Genomic DNA, 8,928 nt, shown 5'->3' on the forward strand with positions numbered 1-8,928 from the left:
TCATGGCCAAACCTGTCGTCCACCAGGACGTCCCAGGTCCCTCTCTGCAGAGCTCCTCTCCAGCAGGTCATCCCCCAACCTGTACCAATGCATGAAATCATTCCTCCCTAGGTGTAAGATCCTATACTTGCTTTTGTTAAACCCCATCTGGTTTCTTACTGCCCAGCTCTCCAGCCTGTCCAGGTCTCGCTGAATGACAGCACAGCCTTCAGGCGTGTCAACCAATCCTCCCAACTTCGTATCATCAGCAAACTTGCTGAAGGTGGCCACTATCCCCTCATCAAGGTCATTGATGTTGAACAAGACTGGACCCAGCACCGACCCCTGAGAACACTGCTAGTTACAGGTCTCCAACCAAACTCTGCACCGCCAGTGACAACCCTCTGAGCTCTGCCAGTCAGCCAGTTCTCAACCCACCTCACTGTCCACTCATTTATCCCACACTTCCTCAGCTTTGTTATAAGGATGTCATGGGAGACAGTATCAAACGCCTTGCTGAAATCAAGGTAGACTACATCCACTGCTCTCCCCATATCCACCCAGCCAGTGACAACATCATAGAAGGCTACCAGGTTGATCAAGCACGACCTCCCCCTGGTGAATCCATGCTGACTACTCCTGATAACCTCCTTTTCTTCCAGTTGTCTGGAGATGGCATCCAGCACAAGCTGTTCCATCACCTTTCCAGAGACAGAGGTGAGGCTGACTGGCCTGTAATTATCTGGATCTTCCTTCTTGCCGTTTTTGAAGACCAGAGTGACATTGGCTAACTTCCAGTCTTTAGGCACCTCCCCCATTCTCCAAGATCTCTCAAAGATGACAGAGAGTGGTACAGCAATCACCTCTGCCAGCTCCCTCAGCACCCGTGGATGCATCCCATCAGGTCCCATGGATTTATGAACATTGGAGTTGCCTAGGCACTCTCAGACCACCTCTTCCCTGACTAAAGGAAAGTCTTCCATTCCCCAGACCCTCTCACTAACCTCCAGGGTCCAGGATTCCCGAGGGAGAGCTTTTTCCACTGAAAACAGAAGCAAAGAAGGCATTCAGTATCTCCGCCTTCTCAGCATCCCCCATTACCAGAACACCCCCCTCATTTAGTAGGGGAGCCACATTCTCCCTAATCTTCCTTTTACTATTAACATACTTAAAAAAGCCTTTTTTTTATTATCCTTTATCACCTTTGCCAGATTCAATTCCAGGCGGGCTTTAGCCTTCCTAGTCACATTCCTGCAGGCTCTGATAACATTTCTATATTCTTCCCAAGTGGTCAGACCCTTTTTCCACATTTCATGGACCTTCTTCCTCCCTCTGAGTTTGTGCACAAGCTCCTTGCTCATTCACATAGGTCTCCTGCCATCCTTTCCTTGCTCACAGGGACGCACTGATCCTGAGCTTTGAAGAAGAGCTGTTTAAATGCCGACCAGCTCTCACGAGCCCCCTTACTTTCTAACACTCTAGCCCATGGGATAGCTCCAAGTAGGTCCCAGAAGAGATCAAAGTTGGCTCTCCTAAAGTCCAGGGTAGCAATCCTACTCTTTGCTTTGCTTCTTCCACTCAAGATCTTGAGCTCCACCATCTCATGGTGACTACAGCCCAAGCTGCCCCCGACCTTTACTTCCTTGACAAGCCCTTTCTTATTGGTGAAAATAAGGTCCAGCAACACCCTTCCCCTCGTCAGTTCCTCCACCACCTGCACCTCATTATCCTCATGCAGCCCCACTTTTCAAGCCTTTATCAGCTGTACCACTTGGCTTGGTGTCATCAGCAACCTTGCTGAGAGGGCACTTGATCCCACCATCATTGATAAAGGCATTACAGAACACTGGTCCCAAAATTGAATGCCAGAGGACACCACTTGTAACAGGCCTCCACCTGGACAAAGAGCAACCGACCACAAGCCTCTGGCTGTGACGATCTAATCAACTTTTTATCCACCAAATAGTTCACCCTTCAAATTAATTTCTCTCCAATTTAGAGATAAGGATGTAGTATGGGAAAGCACCTGTAGTTTTATATGTCTATATTTATCTGAATGTATAGATGTGTTTTCTTTGTCAAAGCCTTCAGTAATAAGTAAGATTATTTTCTATATTCTCTGCACTGATTGCAAGCCTATTTTCATGTTAAAAAAAAAAACAAACAAATAAACACAAAACCTTCAAAGAATCAGAAACGAGAGATAGAGTGGCACAACAAAGCCATCGCTATTTGAGGGCAACCTGCACAAACTGTGATGTCTCTATACCCAGATGTGTAGCAGTCAGTACCATGTTTTGAGAAGAATAAAAAAACAACCAACCAAAATCTTACCTTCCTTTCATTGCAGATTCCAAAGGGCTCCTAAATTCAATGATCAATAGCACTGAGCTACTCTGTAGTGAGGCTTTTCTTGTTCATGCACAAATTTATGCTATCTTTCAAAATCTTTCAGCAGAAGACCTTACTGGAAAGGTGTTTTTTTTTTCCTCAGGACCTTTTTTGGCTCTACCATCCATTCCCTAGAAGGAATTTCCAATTAAGTGTCAAGCATCAACAAAAACACAAACCTTCCCAAAAGCTGAAGGCTGGGGTCTGCAATCAGGTTCAATTTTTGCCACCTGGCCCTAGGGTATGGCCAGAGCAGACTGGGTATACAAGCAGGGAGCCAGGTGCTGGGAATCAACCCCAGTGCAAGACTGAGTGTCCACAGGTGCAATAGGCATGCTCACAAAGGTCATGCTGCTGGCAGGGCAGCGTTTAGCCCCTGAAAACAGTTGGGAGTGCAACCACAGTTCTGAGTGTTGTGCTAAGCTAAAATGAAGAGTAGGGCTTACATTAGCTTCAAAAACTTACAACTTTTCATAAACTAACTTGTCCAACGTCTGAAGGTCACTAAGCCTATTTTTTGACAAACCTGGCTGAGCTCTTTCTCAGTTTTCTAACACCACAGAAGTCCATGAGCTTGGAAAAGCCTTGAAACCTGCATTAGAGCCTCTTTCCTCTAAACAAGCCACTTTTTCTATGTGACCTGATAAGTCAGCTTGCCAATACTATACTACCAAATTCCCCACAGTGCTGCCTTTGGGCAGCCATAGCTGAACAGTTTAATATCAATGCACTTGGACATTTGAGGACTAACTCCACAATGTGGTTAAGGCATTGCACTGTATAACTGACTTGCGTCTGTTCTAGCTGTGTACAGATCTGATACTCTGGGACAGTGTGTTACTCTTTGCCATGTTTCGATCAGACTCTATGTATAGGAGAATAAAATGTCTGCCTTTTGGAAAAGCAGCACAGCAGTGGTGTAGGCAGTGCTGTAATTATTTCCTGGGCTGCAGTTATGCAGAAGTACAGCCAAGACAGGAAGGAAGAAACGCTCTGTGCTCTGATAGCTCCAATCCTGGAAGGCAGGTTGCTCCCTGTACCACGTCCCACCCAGGAAGGCTTACATATAGCTTAAAGGTATGTTGGCATTTGCTTGACTTGAACCTTGGCTTTTCTTGGTTTCTGGCTTCATCTCTCAAAGATGGCACCTGGTCACCAGAAACCAAAGTTATTAGGACTTCAGACTAATTAATATAACTGGTCTGAATAAGACAGATCTCAAAATGGAAGCACCAAATCTCATAAACTGTGGCAGTGAAATAGAATGTGGATTCTATCTTTCAATACATTGGAATTCCCCAACCTCAGTAAAATGAGGACGGTTAACTTTAAAAAAGTCCCTGAACAGTGAGTCATATTCTCCTTAGGAGATGTCTACAAGGCTGAACCCAGGCTGCTATGAACTCTAGTGGTCAGCATACTTTCTAATTTTTTTTCTTTACCAGGACATTGTGCAACAAATAAAAGGATGATAATATCATGAAGTTGATTTTTCTAAGTACTGAATATATGTCTACCTTGACAAGTGTAAAGCTACCTGTCAAGCTTAAAGAAGCTGGACCAGGGACCAGAAGTGATTTAGTTCTGCTGAGTCACACTAGCACATCCAAATTTCCATTGCCTCCTGCTTCTGGCCTCATTCTCAGATTTGGACTGCACAAGAAAATATCACTAGTATGGTGTCACCTTTTGCTCTCACCTTTCCTTCTCCAAAAGTCTGCAGTGAGTTTCATGCTGACAAGATGGCACCCACTACTGCTGCTGGCTGAAACTTATTTCCAATATCTTTATCCTGGGCGCTGCAATCTACACACAAGCAATAATTAGCTTCTATCTCCCCAGTGACAATGCTGTGTAAGCAGAAAGCCATGCAAAATAACACTTTTCAGCTCTAAGGAAAAAGGAAAAATAAAAAAGTTAAAATAAAGAAAAAGGAAAAAATAATAAAAAAAAAAAACAAAACAAAAGCAACAGAAATGGCTTTGACTAATACAACTGTACAGTTAGTAGAAACCCAGCACCAGAAAAGCAAGTGGAAAGTGAAACAGAAATTTATCCAGGGAATGAGTTGGCATGTTTTGAAAAAGGGGAAACTCTCTCTTCAGGAAAGGAAAATTTTGCAAAACACCTGCATTTATTATAGAAAAAATAAAAATGGAAATAAAAATAAAAAGTAGAACAACTGTCACGTTAAAATACCAACAACAGAAGAACAGGAACATAGGATTGTAAAGCCTGAAGGATGAAGTTCAGTCCCCTGCAAATTGAAGGTGACCCCATGAGAGATAAGTCTGCTCAGAAACTCATGCACTCTTAGCAGTGCACACCCAGCCATCACCTCACCCATGCTGCAAACAGTAGAATGGTTGCTGCAAGCAGACCTGACCTGAAGGACAGCAGCGAGATCACAGTGACAGCCTCGCACCAGAAGAAAGCAGGACAGTCCCAGGATGCCTGCAATACCTGCAATACGCAGTACTGCTGTAATCGCTGTTTTAAAGTCATACTGCAAGCTGACAGTTCATGAAAAGGCACAGCAGAGAAATAAAGTGCTTAGTACAGAAACCAAAATGCTTCTTTGCAGCCAGTATGACAAGCACGCTAAAATGCGAGAGAGCCATTTCCTGCATGGAGGAGACAGAAGGAATACAATAAAAACAAATTTGAGAGAACAATAAAACTGTGTTGCAAGAAGCCTCAGAGCTGGACAGATGTCTCTATTTTGAGGAAAGATACAAACTTATAACACTCATCCCTCTTTTACTGTTGTCAGGACTTTGATTCTGGACTTGAAAGGGCACTTCCATTCCTGCTGTCCCACTGCTAGCAAGCGGAAAAGTGCCCTCTGCATGCATCTGGCTTCCAGCACAGAGCTGCGGCTGAGAACTAAAAGAGATGTGGGAACAATGACAAAACCTAACGCACAAGCAGTATGTTCTGGATAGCTTTTCAGTGGTTTTAGTTCCTTTCCAAACTGAAAGCATGGTTTTTAATGCAGACAGTGCTAGAGGGCTCTTTCCCACAGCTTTAAGCCAAGGCTTCCTGCTCCCTCAGTGAACTGGTGACTGTGACAGAGTGCTGTTCTTCATTGAAGGCAGGACAAAACACTCTGGTGATGGCAGCATTCAGAACAGAGGGCACCGAACAAATCCAGGGAGGAGGCTGACCAAAAGCCAAGGCAGGAGGGAGCCAGAGAGCAGTGCTGGGGGGCAATGCTTGGCCCCCTGCTTAGTGAGTCTCATAGCACACCAGGGCCCTCCTTGCATCCTTGTACCCTGAATACCAACATATTTCTGATTGTGAACATCTCACCTCTTACATTCGCCTTTTTTGCTTTTTTGGCCTTATATAAGGTGTAAGAAGAAGCAAGACAAGCCTGGAGGCTACGGGTTTGCCTCTGTGATGTGAGAACAACAAATACTTGTGCACTTTATGGAGGGGCGTGACTGGGTTTATAACTGTATATAATGGATAGCGGTCACTAAATAGTTGAGTGTTTTTGAACCTCTCAATCAAATCTATTCACATTTGAATTCCTCTAAACTTGAAACTTCCAAAAAGCAGAACTTCCCACTGCACCAGAAGGGCAGTGATCAGGGCCTGTTGGGGGCAGCTCAGCAGGTGGCAGCCTGTCACCGCATAGCCCATGTGTGGCCCCCCGCTGGCAGGACACTGCTGTCTTACCCACTGGCTGCAGCAGGGCATGAGGCTTTGGCCTGGCTGTGCAGAGCCAGGCTGGGCTAGTTCCAGCTCCTCATGCTGCTCCTGCAGCCACATCCATGTCCTGAAGACACATTCCACTAGCATGCCACCTCAGTGCCACAGAATGATGCCTACTGGCTTGTCTGGTATGAGGATGGGCACGGCCTGGCTCCCTTTCAAGTTGCAGAAGCATTAAGAGGCTCAAGGAAGTCCCATGGTGCTATGCCAACCTCTGTAGCAGCACAGCAATGAACGGTATCACTAGATTTAATGTTAACGACACGTGGAAAGAAAATGTAATAGTAAAATATTCTGGCTGCAAACAGAGCACTCCAAAGCCTGGAATTGGCACCATTAGTGAAGTACGTGCAGCACTACCTGCGCCAGCATGGATGTACGCTGCAGTGAAGCCTTAATAATTGTTCACATATAAGCCAGCTGTGAGTCATTCGCTCAATAGATGCCTATGCAACATACCATGCAAAGGCTGGTGTTAGCAGCAGCTGAAAAAGTCAGGAGAAGAGGGGACAATTGTACTGATATCTGGCCCTACTAGGGGCAATCTTCTTATCATTACAACTCAGTGAAAAAGTAACTAGGGAAGACAGGGAGGAGAAGGGGTGGGCAGTGAGAGTTTGGAAGAACTGGCTTATGAATAACAACCTTAACTTTTACAACATGCTATTGTAAATGGCTTTGTCTTCCTTCCCTTTCAGAGTTGTAAGTTACTCTATCACTTTAAATAACTCTACATTAAATGCAGTTTTGATTTCTGTTCTAGCAATAGGAACTTTGGGAATAGCAACCTCAGAGAGCTTGCTGCCAAGATTTTTTTTAGTATTACAAGATCTGTGGCTGTTGCTTCAATTAGAAAAACTGGAACAATCATTACTGCTTAAAAATATACAACTCTGTACCAGGAGACATCAGAGCTTGCAAAGTACTCCACTATTATCCTTTTTGTTAGCATAATTTAGTAAGGAAGCTTTTTCTTTTGTGGAAGGTATACAGCTCTCTTTCTGAGATATTTCTCCTGAGAAAGGGCCTTCTTGTAGGAATTCATTCCAGTCTCCCTGCAGCACTCAAAGGCCTTTCCCTGCCATCAGACATCCTGCTATAAGAAACTTCCAAACATCCTATGAAAAAAGGAATGAGCAGTGCATGAGCTACTCAGCGCAATATAAGTAATACAGGGACAGGCACTCAGGCATCCTTTTGGAAAGCATGTGTTAATTAACTTGTTGAACAGTTACGCTAACAGGTGCTTTCTAGTCTCCCTGAGCTGTGGCCCCCCCTGCAAGTTACTTGAGTCTCAGTGACTATGGAGTGCAGGACAGCATCACATTTACATGGTAACCTGCAGTGGGACTGCATGGGAGAGCAAGGAGAAATTTCTCGGGCTGTTTCTCCTTTCCTCATTGCTTTCTTTTTTGTTTGTGAGACTCTATTAGCCTGCTGCCAGTGCAAATTCTTAGGCTCTTTTTTTTTTTTCCATTTGGGAATGAAAACAGATGAGTAAATTAATGAGTTGGAATTTTGAGGCTAGACACAAGGCAAAGGCTTTGTTCTGCATAGGAGCTGAAGTCTTTCAGAGACCAGTTCCCTCCTCTAAAGACATCCCTACATACATCACAATAAATATGTACAGATCTTCCAGGAAATTCAGTTTGCAATGTCCCTGAACTCACTGAAGTCCAAACGAACTACCAACAAAATGTGCAAAAGCATTTTTCAGAAGGAAATAATGTTTTCCTACATTCTTCTCAGCTGTGGACCTATTCCAAAGAAAGAGGATCATTTTTTAAATACATGGAAGAAATGGTTCTTCCAACTGTGACTGAAAATTTTGCTGGTCAAAATCAACATAGACATATATTATATTTAGACAGCAACCATCTCCAGAAAATTTCAGCAAAGAAAAGTAAGCGTTAGAAGCTGTAAGTAGTTCAAAATAGGAATTCATGTGAAATCCTGCTTTACACAGATTCAAGACAGCAATTGGATCAAAGGGGCAAACTATCACTAAAACCAAAAAGAGAACTTTTTTTTTTTTCTAGACAGCATTCCACCCGAGGATCTAAGCAGTCATCAACTTATACTGTTAACAAATCTGGGCAGACTTACAGACAGCCTTAGAAGAAATAAATCTACAGGGGGAGTCCATGACAGAGCCAAAAAGAAAAAGCAGGCTTCTTGAATCTAAAAATACTCAAATAACCTTCTTGGATTAAAAGTCCTATTCTAAAATGGGATAATGCTTATCATGTTAGTGTCTGGCCACACCACCAGACAAAGAAATGCAAGTCAAATGTTTTTCCCCATTCTTCCACTCTAACTGTATGCACATTGGCACAGTGGATTTTAGAACTCATAAGGTGTGGCAGGACCTGGCTGGAATCCCCTTCCTTGGTTTAGAGCAGAAAATTGCATTCAAGTCTCCCATCTCCCAGAAGCATGAGCCTGGGCTATCTGAGGACACCTCTTGAAGCTGTTCCACCAAGTCTAATCAAGTATTCATTGCTGCGTACATATGAAATTGATTCTTTCTATTCCAGGGAACTCTTATTCCTCTATTGGGTCACATTATTGAGCAGTCTGCATGCTGTAGGTAAGGCAGATGGAGAATTGTCTGGTTTGTGAACCTGCTAAGCCACATGGGATCAGCAGCTCAGCACTGGGAATTCACTTTTAGACACTGAAATCTGAGGTATCTACATTTTTCTGGGGGCCTAGATGTAATTAGAATCAGATAACAGTTAGTAGCAAGAAGAAATAATTTGGAGGCAGTGTTATTCTAGAAAGTTTTTTTACTTTGTCACACTACACTGTTCTTTGGGATTTTTCGGATTTTTTTTT

The sequence above is a fragment of the Meleagris gallopavo genome, chromosome 8 (genome assembly GCF_000146605.3).
Source record: "Meleagris gallopavo isolate NT-WF06-2002-E0010 breed Aviagen turkey brand Nicholas breeding stock chromosome 8, Turkey_5.1, whole genome shotgun sequence".
NCBI classification, from domain to species: Eukaryota; Metazoa; Chordata; class Aves; order Galliformes; family Phasianidae; genus Meleagris; species Meleagris gallopavo.